Source organism: Cupressus sempervirens, chromosome 3 (assembly GCF_028749045.1).
Source record: "Cupressus sempervirens isolate cs-2001-9-10 chromosome 3, ASM2874904v1, whole genome shotgun sequence".
Lineage (NCBI taxonomy): Eukaryota > Viridiplantae > Streptophyta > Pinopsida > Cupressales > Cupressaceae > Cupressus > Cupressus sempervirens.
In genome coordinates, this window is record NC_143120.1 from 539,019,459 (window position 1) to 539,047,386 (window position 27,928).

The 27,928-nt window shown below is 33.2% G+C and overlaps 1 pseudogene across 1 annotated transcript; it reads right to left on the reverse strand.

Moving 5' to 3' along the window:
- Positions 1–1,293: 1,293 nt before the first annotated feature.
- On the reverse strand, positions 1,294–19,489 carry LOC149567543 (endoglucanase 25-like; annotated as a pseudogene). The gene is made up of 5 exons (XR_016361636.1): positions 19,039–19,489; positions 18,624–18,931; positions 4,528–4,941; positions 2,919–3,091; positions 1,294–1,828 (listed from the first exon to the last, which is right to left on the reverse strand). The product of XR_016361636.1 is annotated as an endoglucanase 25-like (transcript).
- Positions 19,490–27,928: the final 8,439 nt, after the last annotated feature.

Sequence of the window (27,928 nt, forward strand, 5' to 3'; positions counted from 1 at the left end):
GTATTATACCTAATCCTCTCCTTGAATTAAATAATCCAACTCATCAATCTTATCTTCAACATGCTTTCATATCCCAAGAAATCAACTAAGTCAGGTAGACATCACGATTCCTTAAATACATTCAAAATAGTGTTACTCGGTATTCACTAAGTTCTGACATTCGGTCATCACTTAATCACTAGGTCATAAATTTTCTTGGCTCGACATCAACTAGCTTTCTTGATTAACACTAGATTTGCTTGGCTTGCACTAGAACTCAGTTGATACTAGCATCACTCGACATTCCTTAATCTTTTACTTTATTGCTTGGTTAAGCTTTACATCCATGATATAGACAATCACTTTGTGTCATCAAAGTCTAACTAATCAAATGTCCATTGTAGCTTCCTTTTCATAACTCAACCTTTCCTCGTAGGTACTATTGTTATGAGAAATCTCTCAAATTCTCTTCATCAATCAACTAGATATGACATTTAGATCAGATAGCAACATGTCATATGAGTAGATTTGACATCAATGACAAACAACAATTGTTCGAATTGCAAGTTTCCAATAGGGATGTCATAGAAAACCTTTAATGAATATACATATACATGTAATGATGTCATCCTCAATAAATTTAATATATTTTTATTTTATTAAAATTAAAGTATATTGACTTATATAAATTATTAAATCAATTGATAAGTCTAAAAAAAAATACAAATTTATACTTCACTAAAATTATTATTCATATGAACTATAAAATGATTAAAAAAAAGAAAGGCAAAAGAAACAATATAAATTATAATCTCATTCATGAAAAACCTTTCATATAATCTTTTCAGTTTGACATGGAGAAAGCAATTTGCCTCATAAAATTAAAATTTAAGGAAAATTTCCACTTTACTAAAATTATTAGTAATATGGACTATAAAGAAAGAACTTGCCAGAAGAAACAATATAAATTATAATCTCATTCATTAAATGCCTTTCTTAGAATCTTTTTAGTTTCACATGAGAAAATCATTTTCTTTATAAATTTTATAAATTTAAGAAAAAAACTATTCTTTATTTTTTATTTACTCTTAATTTTTCCTTTGTATACATAAACAATATATATTTTGAAACATTTCATTTCACACATAAATATAAACATATACATATACATGTATACCTATATTTGTTTATACCTTATTTTCGAACAATAGAATTTAGTCTTAATTTTTGTTGGAATTAAAATGAACATCCCTTTCAAATTGATCATCTAAACTAGATTCCAATTTGAACCTAGTTCATAAGCACATTCAAAAATAATATAAAAGCTCTAATTTTGAATCAACTGATGCATTCATGAAACAAAAAAATAAAGAATAATAATGTCTAGTAATGATGGAAGAAGAGGTGAGCACGTGAATCAAGGATTAGTACGAGGTGAAGCAAAAAATGGAGGAGATGAATCAATATTAGAAAAGATGGTGTGAGAGTCGATCATTCGTTCATCTCTCCAAGAAGAAGAAGGTGGTTTCCTTGGCATAGATTGTGCAACAAGAGCAACAACTAATCCAACATTTGCAACAATGGTGGGCTGAGTGAAGTTTGCATTAGTCCGATCGTCAAAAAATTCATCTAGGGATCCAGGGCCACCCACCATGGACCCATTTAAGCAGTTAGGGTTGGCTTTTGTTTCTGTCAACCATTTCTTGCCTTCATTGCAGTTGTAGCAATGCTTGTCAATGAAGATTGAAGGGATTGATGCGCCTCTATGATGCACATGGGCTAGATATTCCTTTCCATATCCCATGACGTAGCTCATGTTTATTTGATTATTTCCAAGAATTTAATCCATCTATATATTCAAGATTAGATTTTAAAATTCATATCTAACAAATCATGATTTTTAAACAACATAAATCAAATCAAAAGATTTTTTAAATAATACATTTTTTATTTCGATTTTTTTAGATGGCTCATTTAAAATCATACTGATAGGCAAGTCTTATAAAAAATAGTTTTAACTTTTGTTAGATAGTGCATTTGAAATCATGCTAATAAATGAATCTTATTGAGAAGGTTTGACTTGTTTTAGTGCTTCATTTGAAATGATACTAATAGATGGGTACTCTTGAAAAAGCTTTGACTTGTTTAGGTTTTCATTTAAAATTATACAAATACATAGGTTCTATTGGAGACACTCTGACTTGTTTAGGTGGTTTGTTGAAATCATATTGATAGGTGGGCTCAACTAGAAAAACTTACTTGTTGAAGTGACTTATTTGAAAGCATACGCATAAACAAATTCTATTAATGAAACATTGATATGTTTAGTCTAGCCCTTGAAATGGCACTGGTACATCAGATTCTATTAAAGAAGCTTTGACTTGTTTAGTCAATCTATTTGAAATCATATTAATGTGTGGCCTCTAGTAGAGAAGCTTTGACTTGATCGGGTAACTCGTTTCAAATCAGGTTGATAGATGGATTCTACTAAGATGCTTTGACGTGTTCATGTTGCTTATTGAAATCACACTAATAGGACCTATATTCTATTAGAGAAGCTTGACTTGTTCAAGGGCCATTTGAAATCATATTAATAGGTAGGCTCAACTAGAGAAGCTTTGACTTGTTAAGATTGCTTATTCAAAATCATGGCAATAAAGAGATTCTACTAATCAAACTAAACATAATTTCAATTATTTAAGTTACTCATCTAAAATCACACAATAGATAAATCTTATTCAAGAATCTTTGACTTATTCAAATAGATCATATCAAACCATACTAATAAATTAATCCTACTTTAAAAAGATAATTTATTTATATATTTCATTTGAAATTATACTAATTACTAGATACTATTAAAAAATAATATGATTTGGAGCTCCACGATACAATCTAAACTTTTAGATTTCTAAGATTGAATTGATTGTCATACTAACCTGAGATGTTGCAAATTGTTGTAGTAGTTCTGAGTGGTAATAATCAGAGCCACACGTCCATCCATCAACCCCTATTACGGATAAATAATCACTATATAGTTTGCTGAGGACTTGAGCATCTTTTCATAGGGGTAGAGAGGGTCCACTAAAAACCTCAGCCTTGTTAACAAAACCTACAACCACAAAAGTCCAAACATTTAGGTATGCATAATAAGTCAAGCTCATATTAATTAGATATATTTAGAAATGTAATATGAAAGTAAACTTCAAATGTTCAAATATTTTGCCAAATAAATTAACTTTAGGAATCAATTAGAAATGCAATATAAAAAAGTAAATTTTAAGTGTTCTAACTCTCTTGACAAATAACCATCCTTAAGAATCATCTAAAAATGTAATACAAGCATAAATTTCAAATGTTCAAGTGTAACACAAGTGTACATGGGAAAAGCTCTTCGTAAGAAATATGCACACACTCCAAAGTAGCCCAATACATTATTTAGTAATCTAAACATGGTCTTTATAGGAGTATCATAAACTAAAGATTTAGAGTAACTCTAGTAGCATATCCATCCACCTATCATAAATATATCATGATCTACTTATCAACTTAGGTCTTTCATTTTGACTTCATTGCCTTCCATTCAAAGATGCCTTATAATGTGGTGTAACACCATTTAACTTGGTCAACAAATATAAGTCCCTTTTACAGTTGTTTCTATGTCCTAAAGTTTTATACATTTCTAATGTAGGAGGTCTAACTTCCAAAGATCACAACTTTTAATTTTGAAAGTCATTAGAACCCTTTTTAATTGTAGAACTCAAAAATATCTACACTGTAAACATTCCAAACTTTTCTAACATATTATCCAATCACAACTTCTTCATTCTCTATCTTAATTACTCAATTATTGATTTATTTCAATGTAGACTACATTTGATCTAATTCAAAATATAGCTATATAAAAGATAATTTATTTTACAAATATTAAATAAATACATTTTCAATATTGCTAAAGATATTTGTTGTCTGTTCATATCACTTTTACACATCAACATATCAATGTTATTATAATTAGAAGTGTTGTACATTTATATGTCTAAGAAGATAAAATCTATGGTAAAACTAGAACTAAATGTGAGAGCCACTTCAATTGTGGTCAAATTAGAAATGAAAAACATGGTTAACTCTTTTTTAAGAGCAACCGAATAGACTATCCTATCCCCTTCCAATTTGACTAACTTAATCAATCATCATATAAGAAACAAATGTTGAAGTCAAGTTAGAAGTGGAAATAACACCCAAAGAAGCAAATATTGAAATTATTTTAGAATATTACATAAATGTACATATACAATATATGAACTTAATAATCAATCTACATATACATTCAAAATAGTTCAAAATATAAATTGATTGAACCAAATATTTTAAAGAGACATACTTTTAATTTCAATTACTTTTACCTATGACATTCTATTATCTATGATCAGCATTTCTAAAATCAAAATGAAACATCAAAAAAACATTGAAAAGAAGATACATGTTGATTCACATGTTGTTAGAGAAAGGCAATGCAAAATGAAAGAAGATGGGGGGTGTTCATACCTGTGTTGCCAAGAGTTTATTGTCCCAATCAAAGACTCCAATTAGGGATGCATTTTCATCGGCCTCAACGCTGGCATTATATCCCATTGCAAAGAAGACCCAAACTCCACTCCAAACGAGCTCATCGTAATATCCAGAGGAATTATAGAAACCCACTGCAGCCGCACCACACGCAGAGTCATGTGTGTATGTTCCCTTCTCCTTTTTATGCCCAAACTCATACACTTTCTTGGCTGCCTCCACCAATTTGGCGGAGTACTCTGTGTCCTTAAACACAAGTGAAGCGGCGCTCAGGGCGGCAGCCATTTCCCCTGCCAAATCGGTGGCAGAACCAGTGCATTCTGAAACAGGCCTCTCGCAGTCCATGTCTTCAGGCCTCTCCCAACATTCTATCTCCTTTGGTCCACCCCCCACCTATTCACGTCAAACAAGAAAGAAAGGGCCATATCAGATGTTGATAAGTTAAACTATGATATTTCATTGACCTATATTTCATGAGTAGTAGTTCACACAAATCATCTCTCATGAGAATGAATGGAACACTTCGCACAATCTAAGATAGAATGAGCACTAAGTGTTTGATTCATTTTCATGAGAAATCTAGATGCAATGAGTGCTAAGAGTTCCATTCATTCTCATAAGAGACAAGGTCGCGTGAATCACTACTCATGAAACATGGGTTACTAAGTTTGACTCAAAAAACTACACATTTGAATCATGATAGCAATATTGCATATTAGATATTGTTAATCCTTTTTGTTTCTGAATTAAATTATTCATGGATTCTGTATATGGACATTTCAAATCATAAATTATAGTGATTGTTTATCTTCCTGATCAACTTTTCAAATCACATCTACATTATGAGAAACAAGAAACTAACAAAGTGCACGTAAAACAGAATGAAAGAGCTGAACTGTTGAGAAACAGGTATTATGGTAGAAAGTATGTTTCTGTTATTGTGATGCAAAATTGTGTCATGTCTCCAGTAAATATAGACTGTGTTTTATACAGAGTTATACAAGTAAAAAAATTACGGCTTTCAATTATCTTGATGATGGATCATGGAATGTGATTTGATTTAAAACCTTGTACACAATGTAATTAAAATACAATAATGATCAAAAATTTCTTTACACACAATCTAATTCATACCTCGAAATATTGTTGTATTTCAATTAGATTGTACACAAGTTTTTGAATCAATGTTTCACTATGATCCATCAAAATTATAATAGAAGTCTTATCAGATTTTAACAAATAATCTATATAGTTGACTATTATTGTCTTTAGATACTATTTTGTATGAATTTTTCATATCAATATGTTTGGAATCACACTCCACTCATAATCAAGATAATACAAAGTTATAGCAGTTAGAAAAGGGATTTCTATTATCTTGATGATAGATCATAAAGTTTAATCGAGTTGGAAGGAATTATAAAATGAGGTCTATTAATGATATCATAACTTTTTATTTTTTGTTCTTTATATTTTAGGAGATTTGAACTTAGCACTAGTTGTATTGTAGAATATAACTTTGTCATTAGACAAAGTGTGGTTTGATGTGATATCAGATTATTCATTATTCTCCCTGAATTTAGATTATGTATAAATTTACTATATCAAACACATTCATTAGTCATTGAGATCAAACTTCATTTTTTTAATAATTTTCTATTATCTTGATAATAGAGCATAGAATATACTTCATTGATATAAAACTGTGCACACAATCTAATCTTAAACAAGAGTTTATAAATTTATGTAGAATCTATACAATCAACAATTACTGTTTCTAAATTGAATTCTGTACAAGTTTTTGTTGGTATCACTCCACAAACACAATGAAATTATAGAGAAAATCAAGTTCTCCAAATAGTTTTCTGATGATAATTACGCCGAGAGGCGTTCTATACAATGGCAACACAAATGCCCAACACAGGAATATGCCAAGATTCTTTGTCAATAAAAAAGAAAGGAAAGCTGTTACACACTAATTTAATTAAAAATAATTTAATAAATACATTTTTAATTATGCTACTGACAGCAAGAGTAAGCAGTGACAATAACTGCCGCCGAGGTGGGCTATGCGGGTGGCGTTTCATGCATTTAAATTTGTTTTTGCGTTTTGAAGTATTAGCCATGCAAATATGCCATTTCAAACGTTTTCTTTTCATTCTTTCAAGATGATCAAATTAAAGAATTTGAATATAACTCATGTAATGGCAGGAAGCCGTAAGAACAATTCTAATTCCTTATATATTATATCTGTCTCTCTTCTATTCTGCAAAAGTCTCTTACCTTGCTCATTTACAGTGTGTGAGGAGATCCGAAGGAGGCATTTAAGCCAGGATAAAGTAATTATCAACTGTACAAGCTGTGAGTCAAGTAAGGTTGTGATTTAAATTTCTTCAACCATATTTCATTCGTAAATACTGGTCTTTCTTTCTGTGGCATATTCATATATGTTTGAATCGATATGTGTTTCAAGTTGTTGTTGATTCTTGCAATATGTCCATATATGTTTGAATCGATATGTGTTTCAAGTTGTTGCTGATTCTTGCAATATATCCATATATGTTTGAATCGATATGTGTTTGAAGTTGTTGCAGATTGTTGCAATATACTCTAAAACGAAAATATTCCGCTCATTGTTGTATCTTAATTAATTTTTTTAAAACTTTCCTTTCCTTTCTCATTCTAAAATTTTAAAAACTTTCCTTTCCTTTTGCTCATTTTAAAATTCTATTTTATTTTTTTCCTCTCTACATAATTTTGGAAACTTTCTTTGTAAATAAAAGTAAAAATAAATGAGTTTTTTAATGACAATTGTTGAAATCAAAAGTGACTAAAATTTTAGTAAAAAGAAAAAAGAAACAAGGAAACAACATTTTTTAATAGTTAAATTTAAAACAACCACCTCCATCTTCTTTACATGTCATGGATTGTGTCTAAACCTTAATGGCTTCTATAATCTTCATTATTTTTGAGAATAAGTTAGGGAGCCTAATCATCTTTACCACAACAAATTGTGACTTTTGAAGCAACATCTGTCATTCTTACTTGCTCCTCTATTTTCCTCTATTTGTTGCTATGTATGCTAAGAATTGAATCTACAAGAATATTGCAAAAATGTTGTTGCAATAATAAAAATCATGAGCACACAAATAACCTTATTAGCCATTGTTATGAATCTTTCATAGTTTATATACAGTTCTTTGTTTGCATAATAGAAACTTCCAAATCAAAATAATAGAAACTTCCACATTAAAATACATTTCCTTCCTTTTTCTCATTTCAAAATTCTAAAAACTTTACTTTCCTTTTTCTCATTCTAATTTTTCTAAAACTTTCCTTTCCTTTCTCATTGTAAAATTCTAAAAACTTTCCTTTTCTTTTGCTCATTTTAAAATTCTATTTTATTTTTTCCTCTCTACATAATTTTGGAAACTTTCTTTGTAAACAAAAATAAAAATAAATGAGTTTTTTAATGACAATTGTTGAAAACAAAAGTGACTAAAATTTTAGTAAAAAGAAAAAAGAAAGAAGGAAACAACATTTTTTAATAGTTAAATTTAAAACAACCACCTAAAAACATGAAATAAGTTTTTCCATACAAATTTTGTTTACATAATTTAAAGAAATAAATATATAAATAATGTTTTCTTATGAGTAATAAAATGATGTTACACATGGTCTTTATTTTTATATGATTAAAAAATGAGAAAATAAAGGATATGTAAAAAGTTCTAAGTATAGATAATATTAAATATTATAATACTAAGCAATTTATTATAATGTTAATTATATTTGAAAAACTATTTGTAATGTTTTTATTAAGATTAGCATATTGATTTAGAGTACTTGAATTAGATTACTATTTCAATTATAATAGTTTTGTAATTTACATTTAGATTAAATTTAATCTTCATATATTAATATTTGAAAACTGGATGGCAATGCCGCCATTTTTCAAATATTTTATTAAAGTGCCAATTTATTCATTTTTAAATTAAAAAATTAAATTTACACTTTTAATTTAGTTGATTGAAAATTAGAGTAGCCATATATTTATTTTAAGTTATGCTTATTTTATATGCAATTTTAAAAGAATAAATAGTAACTTTTATGCATCAAACTTTGAAAAGTGGAAGGCAATGCCGCCATTTTTTAAATATTATAATACTAAGCAATCAATTATAATGTCACCTATATCTAAAAATATTTGTAATGTTTCAAAAGTGGATGATAATGCCGCCATATATTTTCATTAAAATATCAATTGATTTGTTTGTAAATAAGAAAAAATAAATTTATACTTTCAATTTTGTTTTTCTATTGCAAAGTTTGACATCATGTATACATGTGTTTTGCAATAAAAGGTCTTTTAGACCATTGCTTTTTAAAATGATGTATCCAAGGTTTTCATAAATAAAATAATATATTTACATGATGTATCCAATGTTACATACATAAAAAGTCATTATATATCTTCATATTTGTATATTTCTTTAACAAAATGTATTTTCATAATTTTTTTAATGTATTCTCTTACTTATTGTTCATACTTTCTTCATTTATTCTTAATTAATATATTTTTCAGCAATCTTTAAATCTTTAAATTGTTTGTCTCCATTGACAGATACTTTGATTTTACTCATTTAAAATATAAATTTTTTTCATTCGTGCAAACATTATATATAAATTTAACTACTTATATAATAATCTTCATTGCTATAATTTTTCTGATGTCTACTAAATAAAGTATCCTTTAAATAAATCATATACACATTTTAATAGATGAAGTTTACTAATTTATATGGTTTCTATGGAAAATTATTTAGTGTCATGAAAAATATAGCTTAATTCACTAATATTAGTTTTGTACTAGCTATGGTGAGACCTAGGTTAAATTTCGAATAAGAGGAGGCAAGAAGAGAATACGAAAGGCAATATCAAAGAGAATATCGTAGAGAATACCGTAGACGTCAACAACAACAACAACAACAAATAGAAAATGAAACAGAACAACAAAGAATAACATTAAATCAAGGAAATAGGCAAAGTTATGGTAGAAGAAGGTCTGAAGTGTCAGTTGCACAACTAGAAAATGATGAAAGAGAGAACATAAATGTACAGAGAAATAATCGTCAACGTACTTCTCAGAGGGTCCTCCCAGATACACAAAGGTGCGGAGTCCAACATGTTGAAGTGCGAGCAAGTGACATACATGAACATCCTATAGATGCAAACAATCAACTAAATGTTTAGTATGACGGGTCTCCATCTGTAGAACATGTCCCAGAAACACCACAACATGAAAGTCAAATCCATGTGAATGATGAATTAGAAGGTGATAGAGAAAACATTCCCAATCCAAATGGTATGCTTCAATCTGAATTTAGAAGATTCCAAATGCAGTTTAGATATCAGATAGATAGTTTGAAAACACCAAAGACATATTATGTTTGTCAGGAGTCATATGCATAAATGAAAGTATATCGCACCAGTGAGGGTCCAATATGCAATAGGTGTCGTCAAGAGATAGGAATTCATAGGTTTTCATCTTCAAATAATATGGATCCAGGATGTCAACCACCAGAGCTTGCAAATTTAACTCAAGTTGAAGAAATGCTCATTGCACATGTAAACCCTATATTGCAAGTTACACATGCAACTGGAGGTCAATATAAGTATAAAGGACATACCATTAGTTTTCCTTAGCATGTTGAACAATTATCAAAAGTCTTGCCACACACAATTGATCATTTACCAATCATCATTGTTCGAAGAAGGGATCAACATGGTACAGGATATAACTTTACTGTGAGTAGGGATCGTGTTTATAGAGCATTGAAATACAAAGTTGAAAATGATAAATTTTATGCAGATGACAGGATAGATGAAAGTGCTCTTAATGACTTGCCTTCAAATAGGGATGAGAATATTTTTCATAGATTAAAGACAGTGCACATGGAGTTTGATTCTGATGCAAATGAAGTTGTATTCCTAGGTCCTCTCATGGAGACAGATGAAGGTAATATAATTGAGCACACAAACTCTATGGCTTCAAGGCCACCTAATGCTCAAAGGGAAATGGAATTAATTCATGCTTGGGTTAATAATCTTGATGCAATTCCATCTGCTTTAATTGAGTGGCCATTTATAGGTGCATCACCTATTAATGAGTATGTCACATCTGGGTTGTTGGATATGGCTTTCCCAATATTGTTTCCAGATGGAAGATGTGATTGGTTAGAGCCTAGAATGAAGCAGGTATACTTGCAAGAATTTGTAAAGCATCTGATCAAATATGGGGATCATCACTTTGGAAAACATCCAAGGTTTAGGTATTTTGTGCAGAACATGGTAATGAGACATCGCGCACAAAGTTCAACATCTATTTTTGCAAAAAGGAGCTTTCAGGAAATGCCAATGATTATTCATGAATTGTGTGAACATATGGAAAATATGCCTCGCAATAATCTCGCAGATAGGCTAATACGATTTGGAACAAGTCTAAGAGGAACAAGATCATATTGGGCAAAATGTAAAGCAGAATTAACTGACTTGCTTGACCAACTTGGCACACCTACAATTTTCTTCACATTAAGTGTAGCAGATATGCAATGGCCTGATTTACATGCACTAATGCCTGGTACAGAACCTACTAATCCACAAGAGGCTCAAAGATGGAGAAGGCAGAATATCATCAACTATCCGCATATTGTCACTTATTACATGCACTTAAGGAATACAATGTTCAGGAAAGAAATACTTGAAAAAGGTATGAAAGTAAAGGACTTTTGGTGTAGATATGAGTGGCAACATCGTCGTTCACCTCATGTTCATGGCTTCTTATGGCTCGAAGGGGCACCAAATATGGACACTATTAATTGGTCAAATGAGGATGAACAAAAATGTGTTGAGAGATATTTTGATTCCATTATTCATGCTTGGAATCCTAGACATGATCCACATCAAAGAAACATAAATGTAAGTTTCATATTATAAATGAGTTAAATATTAATATGTGTTTCTCACCTCTATCCAATAGAATAATCTATGAATTATCATTTATAGGTCTTCCAGAATTTTGGTGAGCATCCATGCCTGAAGCATACAATGCAACTAGCTGAGATGGATATAGACCAGGATTATGAACAGATACTCAATTGTGTTGAGAGACACACTGTTTGTAAGAAGAGAGCATGCCTTCATAAAAAAAGAGGAAGAATGGTTTGCAGGTTAATCAAATTCAAAAAAAATTTATGTATAAATTTTCTATTTCACATTTTTTAACAAGTTGGGTTAACTACATATGTATTCACCAATGTTTCAGGTATAATGCTCCTTGGTGATTAAATTTGGAGGGATCAAAGTTATATACCGATGCAGAATTGGGTGAGAAAAAATTTGAACCAGCAAGAAATGATGACAGAGTTAATACACACAACTGATACATACTGTAATTGTGGAGGGCTAATGTTGATTGGCAACCTGTCCTTTCAAGACATGCAGTTATCAAATATATTGCAAAGTATGCAGCAAAAGCAGAGAGAAGCTCTGAAACATATCAACAAATGTTGATACGTCTTTCAAATCTTGAAAATCCTGATGATTTAGCATCACGGGCATATAGAAAGCTTTAACAGAGATAGTTATAGAAAGAGATATTGGAGCTCAAGAAACATGCCATATGTTATTAGAACTTTCATTGGTGGAGTGTAGTAGAAATTTTATCAATCTAAATGTCTCACGTGAAGTTTTCAAACCTGTGGTAATCAATGATGATATAAATGAGGAAGAACTTACAAAATCTTTTGTTGATGGTTATAAAACAAGACCACTTTGTATGGAAGGTATCAATTTGATTGATGTAGCAAGGTCCTGGTTATATAATCCTAAAAGAAGAGGAGATAATAAATGGGGGCCAAGAAAGAAAGCAGCTATTGTTAGAGTTTTTCCTAGGTATTTTTCTATTCCTCCACGAGATTCTGATAAGTGGGTGAACTTTTGTTTGTCTGAGTTGTTGCTATACAAACCTTTTGGTAATGTTGAGAGAGACATTGGTCATGATGATGATACTATAGTAGCAAATTGGGACTCCCTCAATTATAATCCTTGGCATGTCCGAAGGAAAGAACATGCACAAAATAATGAACCTTCAAGTGATTCAGAGACAGAAGATAATGGAGCCATTAAGGAAAATACTATAGAACATGAGTGGGAAATAATATCTAGGTTACATCGTGGTCAACATATGCCAGTTTCTGAAATTGACATGTTGGGGAGAAGAGATATTGATAGAAATACAAATTGGTGTAGTGGATATCAAAGTGAAGAGGAGACAATCCGAGCAATAAATTTCTTACCTGAAATGAAAAAGCATGGATTTCTTATGTATGATGACATTCCATAGTGTATCAACTTTACAACTCTTAGTCACAAGCAACAAAAGGTAGTCGACATTATTCTGACACACTACCATAGCAATCAAGTGGGAAATCCTTTGTTTATGATAATTCAAGGAACAATAGGAACGGGAAAGTCTTATCTAATTGGTGTCATCAATCAATCTTTTCAAATGGCATCGATGACAAATCCTTCTCCTCTTCTATTGCTTGCACCAACTGGAGTTGCAGATTTCAATATAGGAGCATCTACCATTCATTCAAAGTTGCGAATTTCAATTACAAATTTTGCCCAACTACAAGGGACAAGACTTATAAGCTTTCAACAAGAGATGGAAAATATCAAATATATTTTGATTGATGAAATGAGCTTCATTGGCCAGAACATGTTGGAAAATATAGATATCGACTTAGACAAGCCTTCCCGCATAAAGCAGACATAAGCTTTGGAGGTATCCCTTTTCGTACATCACATGGTGTTATTAATGTCTTCTAATTCTTATTAAGATTGGTCATATAGAATACATATCTTTTGATTTTACTTTATATATGTAACTAAAAATTTTGCAACTATCTTTCAGGTGTATCTATTATTTTAGTTGGTGATTTGGGGCAATTACCTCCTGTTAATGATAGACCAACATATGATAACAATAGGCAGGAAAAGTTATTGTGGCAAGAATTCAAGACAGTGGTTACACTAGATAAAGTATTTAGGCAAGATGGAGAAAATATCCAACAGCAAAGATTTCGTCAGCTTCTCACAAATGTGAGAGATGCGAATCTACAAATAGATGACTGGAACTTGCTTATGACACAAACACCTATAAGATTAGATGTTGCAAGCAATGATGAGTTTGATAGGGCAGTGCATTTATTCTCTACAAATGACAATGTTCGTAACCATAACATGAGGATGTTGTATTCTTTAAGACATCCAGTTGCACGTAGCCTTGCAACCAAGTCAAGGAATGGTAATGGAAATGAAGATTTATCAAGCAAGGAACTTGATACAGAGTTATTGATTAGTAACAATGAAAGAGTAATGTTGACTACACATCTATGGATAGAAGCGGGTCTTGTGAATGGATCATTGGGATATATTAGAAATATTGTCTACAAACCAGGAACTGCTCCACCTGAGCCACCATCATATGTTACAGTTGAATTTGACAATTACTCTGGAGTACCATTTGATGATCACCATCCAAACATAATACCAATAGCACCATTGCAAAGGGGTAGGACCTTCCAACTACCATTAAGGTTGGCATGGGCGTTGACTATTCACAAATCTCAAGGGCTAACTCTTTCAAAAGCCACAATTGACATAGGTCCAAGAGAAAGACCAGGATTGACATTTGTGGGGATATCTCGTGTTAAGTCACTGGAAGGTTTGAGGATAATGCCACCCTTTACATACGACCGTTATGAGAAAATGAAAAGTGGGAAACAACTTTCAAAGAGTAAAGTAGAAGAATGTATACTGAGAAGTCTTGAAAATCATTGATGTTTTGAAACATATTATTTAATAATAAAGATTTATTTGTTCTACTACATCATGTGATCATCATCATCAACTATTATGTTTTTATTCTTATTATGCACATTGATAGTTCATATTCCACAGTTAATGAAAAGTATAATTTGATATGCTCAATCTGACATGATAACCTTTTTATTTGCACATTTTAATGCTTGCAAGTACCATTACGCTAAAATTTTATTATACTAATTCTCTAATTTGTAAATTTAACTATGATCATCAATTGGGTCCACAAATTAAGTTTATAATATTATTTCAAATTATAAAGGCATTCTTCAATTCAAATAAATCATAATGTTTTTGCTTCATTACTTTCAACCAATACATTGCTACTCAATATTTTAAATCTATGTTTGTCTATTCTTCACTATCCATGAATGGTCATAATATTACCATGTTTCAATACCCAAAGTTTCATTACAAATTTTAATACAATTTGGTTTTATATTCATTTTCTCCACAATTGATTGTACTAAGTGACTTGTTCTATTTTTTCAAGACCATTATTGATATAAAATATTTATCCCTCTCATTAAGTATACATTTGTTCTATTTTTTTAAATTGGTGACAATGCTTTCTAAATTGTTTTCCATGTTTTTTTTTAGCTATGGAAGCCTCTGATAGACAGTCAAGCATTGTTGAAATGAGCTCAACTTCTTCAGTAGACTCAAATCATTTTTATGAGACAGAGTTTCAGAAGTGTGCACGAATAATTAAACAATGTTGTACAACTATGGTAAAAGCTCTTGAGAATGCAGCTTTATCTATTGATCATGTACAAGAGATAGAGATAATGGAGATGGAAGATGTTGCGAAATATGTATGCAACACATCTACAAAAGTAGATGCATTTCCATCCACGATGAAAGAGGTCTATGATAACCATATTATGAACAAAGGCCGTAATACAATTTTAATCTCTGAAGAATATGTCATGTACTTACATTATTATGGAGAACTATACACATGGTCCATATGATGATTTCACAGTTTTTAGTATTTCACTTATTACTTTATCTAGAGAATTGTACTAGGAGATGTTGTTCTCCTTTCATCTATGTATCAAAAAAATAAATAAACAATTTAACTTCTTAGCTCAAATTCTTCTCAACTATACTTGCAAATATTTCAAATATATTTCCTTCACCTTTGTGTTTGTATTATTAAAGCTTTAACATGAGATATATCATTTATATGTTGATTATTAAATTATGTATAAAATTGATGTTTTATTTCTAACTATTAATCCACTCTAAAGGAGAATATTCATTTTATACTCATTTTAAGTGCAATCACCACCTCAATAACATTTAGTAGTCCTTCATTGTACACTATTCATGCTAAGCATAATTAACATTAATCAATTGTCTATTTATAAATGCAACTATTAAAGTTATAAAACTACATAAGGAACATTGTAATCCTTATATTGCTCTATTATGGTAAGAGGCATGTGTAAGGAGAACAAGATGCTCTCCTAAATGTAACTTTAAACATAACAACAATCGTAATTCTAACCGTGGTCCTGCTTTTCCCCTAACCATAATTCTAATGCTTTGTCTACCCCTAACTCAAACTATAAGCCTAATTGCAACTTAGAATTTAACCCTAACTCATATTTTAACCCTCACCCTAACCCTTACCCTGACCCTAACCCTTTCTCTACCCATATCTTTAATTCTAACCCTAACCCTATGCCTATACCTACCCCTACCTCTAACACTAACATTAATTGTACCTTTAACCATTGTCCTACTTTTCGCCTAACCTAATCCTAACTCTAATTTTGACTCTAACGCTAACTCATATTCTAACCATAAACTAAAACCTAACCTTAACCTTAACCTTATCTCTAACCCTAACCCTAACCCTAACCCTAACTCTAATACTAACACTAACCCTAACCCTACCCCTACCCCTAACTCTAACTCTAAATATAACTCTATCATAATTATAATATAGCCCTAACACTAACCCTAACTTTATGCTGACTGAAATTGTAACCCTAACTCAAACCCATACCTTAACCTTAACCCTGATGTAACTCTATATATATTGCTAACTCAATATATAAACCTAACCCTAACCATAACCCATAATCTAACCCTTTCTCTACCCCTTTGTCTAACTCCACCCATAATCATAATTGTAACCCTATTGCACCCCTAACTCTAACTATGAATCTAACTCTACCATAATTTTACTTTAATATTAACCCTACCTCTAACCCTAAATCTATCCTTAAACTTGACTTAAAACTCTAACCTTAACCCTAACTCTAACATTAACCCTAATTCAAATCCTACTTGTAATATTAAATCTATTTGTAACTCTAACCCTAACCCTAATTGTAATTCTAACCCAAACTCTAAGTGTAACTCTATCTCTAACTATAACCCTAACTCAAACTATAACCCTAAGTCAAACTCATGCTCTAACCCTTAACTTGACCCTATCCTCGACCATAACCCTAACCCTAATACTAACCCTTTATCTACCCCTATCTATAACCCTAACCCTAACCCTAACTCTAATCCTAACCTTAACCGTAACTCTAATCCTATCACTAACCTTAACCTTACTCCTACCCCTACCTCTAACTGTAAATCTAACTCTACCATATCTAAACTTTAACCCTAATCCTAACCCTAACTCTAACCTTGACCCTAACTCAAACCCTTACGCTAACTTTGACCCTAATGCTACCTCTATATATAACATTATCTCTATATAAAGATAACCCTAACAATAACCTTATGCCTAACCCTTTCTCTATCTCTAACCCTAACCCTAACCCTGATTGTAACCCTACCCCTACCTCTAATTGTAGCCCTGAATCGAACTCTACCATAATTGGACTTTAACCCTAACAATTATTTTAACTCCAACCCTAATCCTAACCATGACTGCAACCCTACCCCTACCTCTAATTGTAGGCCTAAATCTAACTCTACCATAAATGGACTTTAACTCTAACCCTAACAATTATTTTAACCCTAAAGCTAACCCTAACTCTAACCCTTTCTATACACCTATCTCTAACCCTGACCCTAACTCGAATTCTAACCCTAACACTAACCCTAAACCTTACCCCAACCATACCCATAACTCTAACCCTAACTCTAACTCTAACTATAAATCTAACTTTACCATAATTAGACTCTAATCCTAACTGTATACCTTAGTTTAATCTTGACTAAAACCCTAACCCTAACTCTATCCTTAACCCCAACTCAAAAATCTAACCCTAACCTTAACCCTTACTTTAATCTTCACTAAAATCCTAACCCTAACTCTAACCTCAACCCCGATTCAAAACTCTAACCCAAACCTTAACTCTTACTTAAATCTTCACTAAAAACCTAACCCTAACAATAATAGTAACCTAAACCCTAATTCTTACCATTGTCCTTACCCTAACCCTAACACTAACACACTCTAATTCTAAACCTAGCCCTAATTCTAACCCTAAGAATAGTCGTAATCCTAAAATAGCCCTTGCCCTAGCCCTAACCCTAACCCTAACTCTAATTGTAACTCTTATCCTAATCCTAACTCTACCTCTAATTGTAACCCTAACCCTAACCCTAACTCTAATTAAAATCCTAACCCTAACCCTAACGATAACCTTAACCCTAACCCTATTTCTAACCCTAACCCTAACCCTAGCTCTACTCTTCAATATAACAATTTACCTAACAATATCCTTAAAATAAAACTCGATTAAACTAATAAGAATTTTAAAAAAAATGTTCAATAATTTTATACTACTACTATTTTATAGTAATTTTATACAACTATATTTAAAAAGAAATAAAAAAATCAATACTAACCTTATCAAAAATAGAAAAATTAAAAAATACTTTTCTGGTTGCGCCGCGACTGCCACTAGCTTATATTTACTTATATATATATTACACCGAGAGTAATCGTTCTCGAGGTGCCTATTTTTATTTTCATAAATTCCAACTGTGATTAAAATAACCTTGGGATTAAATGAAAATAGGCGCCTCGAGAACGATTACTCTTGGCGTAATATATATAGGTATATATAAGCTAGTAAAAACGACTAATTACAAATCCCTCAATCTAAATTCACAAACAACAAATGATGATAAGATTCTATCCTTACCTGCGAATATATAACGTCAATTTGATGATTCGACGAGTTGAAAGTCTTGAGAAGATAATCAGTGCCCCACTGGATGATATCCATGACATGATCAAGCTCCCCTGCAGCTTCATACTTCTCCCTGTATTCAAGCACGCTCCAGCTAATCAACGTAATCGTATAAGCCGTCGGAAACCCAAATTTCATATTTTTTCCCGAATCATAAAACCCTCCGACCAAATCAACTTTTTTATCGCCAAAACTCCCATCATGTAGATCAAAATCTCCCCTGAATTCAACTCTCACTTTTGAGGAATTCAAAGAACCAGCTGCAATCCACAATCCACATCAATCACAGACTCAAATCAGGAACGGGCTCAATCAAACAAAAATCCCCAATTTTTAACAAATCGGCCCAAATTTTTTTTCTGCTTACATTTCTGGGCATCGAAAAATAGGAGCGCTTGATGCAGAGCAAGTGTGTATTCATCAGGCGAAAACAAATGGTGGTGTTTTCTTGGAGCAAAAATGACAATGGCGGCAACCAATCCGGCCAAGAGAACCGCTATGAAAATTGTATAGATGAATTTAGCGAAAGTTGATTTCTTGCAGAGGAAAAAATTGAGATCGACGGTGTTCTTGGAGCCGGCGAGATCGAGGGGATGAAGCAGCCAACTGTTTTGTGTTTCTTGAATCTCTTTGTTGGACATACCTCTGCCATACCCACTTTCTGAGCTGCTAACTCCGATGTATTCCTTGAAAGATGTCATGTTGTAGTATTGTGTTGTGGAGATACTGCAGTCGCCCATGCCTGAACCCTCTGTACACATTTCGAACGAGTTTCCCGACCTCGACATGTTGAAAGCTCTAATTTTTATTACTCTACTTTCTTCACGAGTTGTCGATTGCAGAATTTACAGAGATCGATGTTGGGAATGTGAAGCCCAACGGCAAATGGGCCCAACAATTGGTATCAGAGCCAGTTTTGGCTTGAGCAGAGATGGAGGAAGAAGAGGATGATATTGATTTTGTTATTGATGAGTTTCTTGAAAATCTGGACTCGGTTGAAGAGGAGGATGCTGAAGAGAGTGAGGATGAAGTTGAGGCCAACAGTGAGGAGCATTATGAAAAGGAAAACTTTGTGAGATTGAAGGAGGAGAACTTCTTACTCACAGACCAACTGTTTTGCTTGGCCCAAAAGTTGGAGGTTTTGTGTCGTATGCTGAATGTTGAGAAAGATAACTTTGACAAAGAGTGGGAGTTTTTTGAACAGTCTCTGTTTCAAGAAGAGGAAAATGATGTGATCTTGACAGAGGACTCTTTTCTCACAAAAATGTATGTCTCATTGATAGAGATGTTTCCCATTGGTGGAAAGAAATCACAAGAGGATTCTGGGTGCCTAGCAACTGAAGATCTAAGGAGTGCAGAGATTATAGAGCTCAAGGAGGCCAAAAAGAGCCAGGGGCTCAAGACTGCACATGATCTAGAAGCCCTTGGCATGGTAGAGAATGAGGTCCTTGATGATTTGTTGTTGCAAATTGCTGAAGTAGAAGCAGAGTGGGATGCATTGACTGCAGTGGAAGACTGTCAAGAGGCCCAAGTTGTTGCTCATCCTGAAAATGGCAAGGCCCATTTTGGAGATAGAGGAGGCCAAGGAGAACAAAGCGTGAGATCTGACAGTGAGTTAGATTCATCTTTAGATATGGGAAATGGTAAGTTTGACAGAAAAATGGAGCTAAATGGAGTTAAGTGTGGTTCCTATGATGAAATGAGTGATAGTGGTAATGAGCATGATGCTCTGTCTGATATGCAAACCTCACCGTCGATGGTGGTTGGAGATGGTACATCGCAGACTTTACCTGTTGCCAACAATCCTATGTTGACTGGTCTTCCCGGACACTGCACATTCATGCCACCTAACAGCTTTGTGCGCCTGCCAAACTCCACAGATAAAGTCTGCAGTCCTTCTATGTTGGGCATTGATCCCACAAAAGGCCAAATATGTATGTTTCAACCACAGCCCCAATTCGTTGTTGGAAATCCGAGCATTGAAATGAGAGAGGATTTTGGTGATGCCATAGTTCAAAAAGATTTTGGTGATGTGTTTTTCAGGTATTTTGTAGGGTTTTTCAAAAGTCAGTATCAAATTGATGCGCCCAGTAATGTACGTGCCAGTCAGCATTCATTGACTACCTGTGAGAAGTTACAGAAGGTTTTAAGTGCCAATCGTGAAGTGTCTGTTAACTTTGAGGGCCTAATGGATGAAAATAATTTGATTGGGTTTATCAGAAGAGATGAGTTTGACCCGATAAAAACTTTAAAGAAACCAAAGATGAATGACGAAAATGGCCAAAGAGGTGAAGCAACATTGGAGATAATAGGTCCGACGGAAAATTTGGTCGTGGTGGCCATGGAAGAAGGGAAACCTAGGACTATTTCTAATGTGGAGTCACTGGACGCTGGTCAAATTGTCTGGTTGGCTGCGAGATTGAAAAGAATAGCAGAGTATACAGGCACCCTTACTTGTCAGCATGCGGCCAGAGCTGCAGTAGAGAATAATACAAGAAAAGGTATGAGAGTTATAATAGATAATTCCCAGGCCAATAATGATGTCAGTATGACAGAGTTTGTAGGGGTTAATAATAGTAATGTTCTAGCTGAGACCTACAAAAGCATATATGCTTGCTATTATTTGGTAGTTTGTCATCACATGGTACAGTTGGTTAAGGCAATATTTTTTGTGATGCAACTCCACGTGGCCTTAGCAATAGAGGTAAATTTTATGGTAGATAAGGACATTGATCTGTTTAATGATACCTTGTTAAGGGGGAGTCCGAAATTAGAATCAAATGAAGGAGTGCATTATGTACATGTTGGAAGCTTTATTCACGAATGCCGCTTAATGCATGTGAATATTGTGAGTAAACTATTTGGAGATGAGTTTTTTGACTTAGGCCTGATTTGGCAAAGACTGATTCGTAGTGTCCGCGAACAAAGTTTGGCGATTCTCAAATCTTTAATGGGCATGGTTCTACTGTGAATTTAGCAGTGCAACATAGGGAATTCAAAATGCATGGCTATGCTAGTTGGACTTCAAGGGGGAGATTGTTGGGAATGTGAAGCCCAACAGTTACATGACACTTTAGATTCTCTTCTTTTTTTCTTCTAGCTAAATGTGGTTGTATATATACATGTGCATAGTCATGTATTGAATATCACTTAATGAATAATAAAGTAGGTTCCCTGTTGAGAGTGGACCTAGCCACAAGTTGTGGTGAACCACTATAATTATTGTGTCTTTGTTTATTCTTCTTCTTGTTTGTATATTTTAGTTTAGTTGCTTTCATTGTATTTTCTCTACTTGTTTTGAGTCTACAATTGAACCAGCTGAAGATTAAGATAGTTTTGGTTAACCATCGCATATTTGAGTCTGTCTATGTTGTGGATGGGTTTCATTGAAATTCAAGTCCAAGGCGAAGGTTACAATGATTTTGGCTTGCAAAAGGAGTACTGGATTTTGAAATTCATATTAAAAAAAAAGTTTTTTAAGTTTATGATATTAGTCATTATATGTTTGGGTGTACATATGGTGATAGAATCACAAACTTTTTTTTTGTTTTTTTTTGTTTTTGGGTGCATCAAACACTTATTTATTTAATGTAAAAGGACTAATGAGAATGGAGGATAAAGTTCAAGTATCAGACAATATTAGCGAAAAGATAAAGATATTGAAGGATGATAGAATTATGATAGATTGATATTTTAATGTCATTTTGAATGTAAATGAGAAAAGAGGTAGAATTAAGAAGAATAAAATGATGAATGATTTGTGTCACTTTGTAGACTTGTGTGGGGTAGTAATTGCATGTAAAATTTGGAAGATTCACATGGATGAATAGAAGAGTGGGGTTTACAAACATTTCTTAACAATTGAGCTTCTTCTTCATTAGAAGAACATTCTTCTTATTTTTTTTCTAACCATCATACTATGTTGTATAGGGGACTCACTTGTTGAGCAATATATTACCAAGCATGTTCATATTAGGGGGTTTAATATCCCCCAAAAAAGATGCAATATATTGTGAATATAACAAGGACAAGAGAGATTTATAAATTTGACAAAGGAATATGAATATCAAGAGGTATTTTTCATTTGGCAATTCCCAAAAGAATGCAAAGGCATCTTTGGGTTGATTTCTTGTTGGAAGCAGTGGGAGATGCTATTGGAGATTTTTTGACGATTGATGAAGACTCATCAAATATTTTGCATTCCACTTGTATGAGAATCCTTGTTGAGGTGGATATTTATGAGGGATTGCCTAAGAAATTTAAAGTTGGGCTCCTTGGTGGGAACAACTGGATTCAAACCTTGGACTATGAAGGGATTCCCTTCAGATGTATAAAATGCTACAACATTGGGCATTTCACAACTCAATGTGGTCTTTAGAGTTTAAAGACTAATTTAAGGCTTATTCCTGGTGGAAGTGAGCTTCTTCTAAACATTATAATATTGCTAGGAAGTTTTCTATGGTTTCTTCCACTATCAATCCTAATTTTTTTATGGGTCGCTGGGTCTAACACTATTTTTGTTACAACAGGTTTGACTGGTTCTATTAGTATTTCTAGCATGGATGTAGCTATAATTGTTAGCACTAGCTCTTTTATAGTATGTTCTGCTAGTATTTCTACCACTTGCCCTGCTATCACTATTGGTATTTAGTCTTTAGATGATTATTTAGATTTTCCTACTGCTCATGTAGGTACCCTTGTACTGGCAATGATTGTTTTGGGGGTTTCTACCAGTGCTGGATCTAACATTTTTTCTCCTTCTTATGCTAGTATTGTTGTCATTTTATAAGGCAATAACACTAATTTTAAATATACACTAGCATCGAATACATTGTGGAGAGATGATGACATAGAAAGGTTGAGTTTAAGTTCTAAGGTTGCATGACTAGTTTACTAGAGTTCTAGGAACTTTGGTTTCTAATTAAGACAATGATTCAGGTAAAGGTAATTAGGTATGGGTAAGGTGTTCATAAAAGAGATTGTTATTGCTTCCAAGTTTAAGAAAAAAAATTGAATTCTGATCACATTTCGTAAGATACTTGTAAAGTTTGTATAGAAACATACTACATAGGTTCAAAAACTTGAGTTATAGTGCTACAAGAATACTTAGCACGAGTTGATTAAGTTGGTTGATTAAACATTAGGTTCAAATTACAAAGGTATGATATCAAGTTCAAAATATATTTAGGGTTTCCAAGTTCTTAAGTCGACTATGATACTATCCCCCTTTACACTATACTAAGTCAATATTTAGGAGAATCTAATTACGTAATTAAAGGTTAATATATCATAACATACTAATACTTAATTCCAGATGGGTAAGTGCACCAAGTTGTGGTGCCAAAAACATGACACCTTTCTTTTTTTCTAGTTTTCAAAAGTGTGTACGTGTTATAGTGTGCATGCACTTTTTTAAAACAATTTTTTTTTATAGATGGGCTACAAACCAACAGCCCATTTCATTTTTTCTTCATTTTGCAAGATTTCCTCCTCATAGCGCGTACGTGAGTTGAAGGAATTGAACATTTTTGCCACCCGCCTCCTCAAAATGCCTCCTCATCACCGAAGTTTGAGATCGAGATCACACGTATGTTTTTGTACCCTTGTTTTTGCATTGTTTTGTAGGTTTTTTTCAATTTTTCTTTAAATTTGTTTATTTATTTAGATTGCAATTGGTTTCTTATTAGGACATGTGAATAATGAACTGGAAAATCCCCAACAAGATCAAAATTAAAACCCTCTATAAGATCCAAACGAAAACCCTCCATAAGATGAGAATCAAAACCCTCCACAACAAAAGCAAAAAATTTTGCAACTTGCATTGATTGGAAGACCTCCTCCTGGCACATAAGACAACATAATAAATGAAATAGAAAGAGGGAAAAATGAATTAGAAGCACTCATTAGTAGGTTGAAAGCTTGTGGACAAACCAATCCAATGGGAGCACAATTGGCATCCTCCCTCGAGTCCATTATGACCCATGTAGCTTTTGTTAGTGGTTAGTTGGATATTTGCTATGCTAAGAGGGATGAACAAAAAATATATTATGAAAACAAATTATCATATCAAGATGTAAAAAAAAAAAAAGAAATACCAAAAGGTAGCATTTGTGCATTGTTTAGAAAGCCTAGTGAACAAAATATTGTTAGAGAGACAGCTAAACGGTTCCCCATCCATTGGTGCATACATGATGGTATTAGAAATAATTTTTGGGATAGATGGTGGATGGTCTTTGATGCCTCTCCCTACAATAATCATGAGGTCCCAATGTATTTCTTAAGGAAATTGTATTGTGAATTTGTCCTTGGGGAGATCCCCAATTATTTTGATATATTAGAATCTCAAGGTAGAGGTGGGGGGTCATAATTTGAGAGGTCGGGGGCATGTCGTGACCCTAATGTAGTTAGGGCACCTGTTGTCAAGCCATAGGGTGAGCATGTGATTATTCCTTCAGTTGTGAAGGAACATGTAGAGACTAGCACTCTAGGGACTATTAATTCTTTGACGTAGACCCTCATTCATTGCACAAGTCCATTAGTTGAGGAGGAGCTTTCTGTGCATCACGGTCACATGTGCACATCATGTGGATCCTGTGCACATCATGTGGATCCTTAGCACATTTGGGAGTTATGCTAGAGATAGTATGGATGATGGGCTAGTCACTAATCAATTCCTGTGTTAGACATTTGGCATGACACATGGTAAATTAAAATTATAATAAACTAATTTGATCACATTTCATAGGTATAGTGAATGACTAATTAATTAGCATGTATTGGCATTGTTCAAAATTTAGGGTAAGAGTGTTGGTAGCCCTAGTAGATATCCCTTGGCCCCATTTTTCATCATGTCGACGAGTCCAGAGGTATGTATTGATTTAATCATTTAAATTAATGCATATATTTATTAAGTAATCATATGAAGGATTGACATTAAAAATTTATGCACGTGCATCAATTTTCTACAGGACCATCGACATTCACTAGGGACTTCGAGCCTAGACATGATACAAGCTTTGTAGAGGTACATTTGTTTCATGTTTTAGATTACGGTAAAAGCAGGTTTTGAAGGGACCCCGAAACCCTTTAACCAAAAACAAAAAGATAAAGCAAGATAGCCCAACCAGGAAAAAACCTGCAACAAACTGAAGAACAGTATCCAAATTAGGTTTTACAGGGACCTGAAACCACTAGAAAAGTCCAAAAACAAACTAACCCAGGTTTTACAGGGACCTGGAACCACAAACAGTCTAAACTATAAAAAAACCAGAAACCAAGACCAGAGTCCCCAACCAGCAACCAATACCAGACAAGCACCAAACCAGAGAACCCACCCCAGTGCCACTATTGCAGCTCTAGGATCAATTTAGCTGCATCCTTACCAATTGCAGGAGTCTCGTGAATGGAAACAACACCCATAGTAGTAGCAGCTTTGATAGCACTCTTCCTTGAGCTTTGCCTAGTTCTTTTGCTCGGACCCTCAGCCGAAATGATATCTTCATTCGACCTTTTGCCCAGGCTAGCAGCAGCTGCCCAAATACTCGAGGTGACCTGTTCCATCTTAGTGCTACTCTCCTTGATTAACATTGTGAGGTTCTGCTCATAGTTGTTAAGTTTGTTAGGGATGTCTCCCATCTGTCCTTCCATATGACTAAGTTTAGCATTGATAGTATCCAGGTTATGTTGTAGAATTTCCACCTTTTTCTTCAAACCCATTATTTCATTGTAGATCCAGGAATCAACCTTGAGACTGGTGTCGGCTTTCTCCTTAGCAGAATGTAGGAAGGTAAGCATGGTATCCCTCTGCATAGCGTCACAATCATCTTCAGCAGTCTCGTGAGGGGGGGAGCAAACATTGTCATTGATATCCTCCATTTTCGTTTGATCCTCCTTTCGACCCTCGGCATAGTTCTCAGGATGAGTAGAGTCCTTCCTTTTTTCTTCCTCTATCCCCTTAACAAGAGAAGCAGTAATAGCCGTATGGTCCTCCTTATTCTTCTCAACAGGATTCCCAACAGTGTTATCTTCCACTTTATTACCCCCACTAGAAATAACCTGGTTGCCCTCATTATTAGATTTACTCTATTCAAAATTACCTTCACTATTGTTTTCCTCTTTTCCTTTTTCATTATTATCTTCAGTCTTCGGATACCCATCCAAATTAGAACTTAACTCTCTAGTTTCAGTATCATCCTTTCCGAATTATCAGTCTCAGACTCCTCATCCTCAAGAACTTGAGAGGCAGAGGGTTTCAAATTTAGGGAATTTTCTTTACCTTTAACAGAGTCACCCTTCTTACTCTTAATGGGCTCTTTCTTCTTGTCCTTAGAGGGAGTAGAGGCAATGTGCTTATTTTTACAGTATCCCTCAATAAGAAGGATCAGACCTTCATGAAGAATGGGTTTGGATTCCTTTTTCTTATGGGCTTCTAAACTATTAATTTAATTCATTTGATTATATTTGTTTCATGTTTCATGTTACATGTAACTTGTATTGTATGACATGCAACTCTTGACATCTGAGACTCCTCCTCATCTTTGACAATCCATTGATTGTGGAGTTACTATAGTGATGGCTAGTTCAGAGCCATTGACTGAGGTATGAAAGATTTTTCTTGGTTTTAGTTGTTGTTTATAATAGTTAGTAACAAAATTTCTAATGTTCTTTATAAGTGATTATATTGATTGAATTGTTGTAGGGCCTTGTTACACCTGATTGTCCACAAGCCTTTGAGGTGGACGTACACAGTAACTATTTGATGGTAGTAAGAAAATAATTAATTTTGTGTGTTCATATATTTGATTTCAATGTATAATAATTATTGATTCATATCTACTTTGTTTGTATCAGCTTGAGCTAGAGAAGAGCCTAAAAAGGAGGACAAGCGAGCATATGAGGAAGACCCCATCGTCCCCATCATCTCCCTCCACATGATGATCGAAGACCTCTAGGGATTTGTTTCCTTCCTCTCATGGGAAGGAGAAGATATAGTTGATAGACACACATATATAGGCATTAATGGACATATATGTTGGATTTTATGTCAGTGGACATATTCGATATACATTTGATGTATATATGCATTTTATATTTGATGTATGACATATATTTGATGCATGAAATTATTAGACTTATGACATTATTGGTTAATATATGATATGTTTGTTCATGTATGACATTATTGGTTATCATTTTATATTATATGTTCATTCATGTATGACATTATTGGTTATCATAATATATTATATGTTTGTTCA